Source organism: Solanum lycopersicum, chromosome 12, assembly GCF_036512215.1.
Source record: "Solanum lycopersicum chromosome 12, SLM_r2.1".
Lineage (NCBI taxonomy): Eukaryota > Viridiplantae > Streptophyta > Magnoliopsida > Solanales > Solanaceae > Solanum > Solanum lycopersicum.
Window position 1 is genome coordinate 2,233,429 of NC_090811.1, and position 1,338 is coordinate 2,234,766.

Consider the following 1,338-nt stretch of genomic DNA (forward strand, 5'->3'; position numbering starts at 1 on the left):
TGAAGAGTTTTTTTTTTTTTTTGGAAAATAAATAATAAAATAACATATAAGAAGAAACTATAGGTTTGGGAGTTGGGATTAATCATTTTGTTTAAAAATTAATTGTAAACTTTAGGGACTTTTTTTTTTCCATTAGTAACGGTCTATTAATGATTAATTTGTGCTTGTTGTGGTAGTCAATTTGAGTAGTTAGAAGGTCACCTGTCATAGATAGAAAAGAAAATACGTTATAATAATAAATATTAATTTTATAGCATTTATGGTGATTAATAATTTAATAATATACCATAAGCTTTTGAATAAGTCATAAGTTATAATATATGATGGATACGTTTTAGGTGTGAAATTTTCAATAAACAAATAGTTATTGGTGTTTTAAGAGAGATATTGTTTCTAGATTAGCCAATTTTACATAAGTTAATTACCTCATTAATTAAGTATAATGTGTGACATTTAACTGTTAATTAAAATAAATTAAAGAATTAGGTTGATGACCATCAAATTAAATATTATGATGAACGACTTTTGTAATTATCTTTAATTAGATATTTGGATATTTGAGCTCTGTGTAAAAAAAAATTATTTTTAATAGGGAGAGCTTTACTTGTCAAAGTGAGATTTTCGTAGTGAATTCAAATTTTACTCGATCTCAAAATAGATATAAGACAATAAATGAAAAAAATATTAAATCGATGATGTTTTTCTTGATGATTTTTTTTACGCCCTTTAAATTCCATAAAAATATTATAACATCCATAAACCTTGCATGATAATTAATTCTCTCTTGAATATAACATGTACCCCTTTTTCTTTCACTTATATTAGTAGGGTATTTTTTGCAATAATTATCATATAGATTTAGAATATAATTTAAAAGAAGTGTGTGTATAGATATATATATTATGAAGTGAAAAAATAAAAACAAGGATTTTAGATAATATTATAAAAAATATTTTACCAACTAAAATATTAATTTAATATATTCATGTTTGTGGGTTTAAGTAATAAAATAATAATTAAGATACCTTTATTTATGTGGTAAGTAAGATACCCTTTCTTAGTGGCTTATAGGTTGTAATAATAAAGAATCTATATATTTATTTGGTCCTATAAATGTACAACTTTTACTACCAAAAAACAAAAAAAGGGTTAGAAAGTCATCTTCTTGGTCAGTTGTTAGCTACATATTTTTTGGTGAGTCCAGCTTGTCAATATACACACTAATAATTTGATGAGATGTTAATGATGGAACAGTAGTGAAGTCAGAATTTTTATTAAAAGATATAAAAACTAAGTTTTCATATTGGTTAGAAAATGGTGATAACACTTGTATATAGA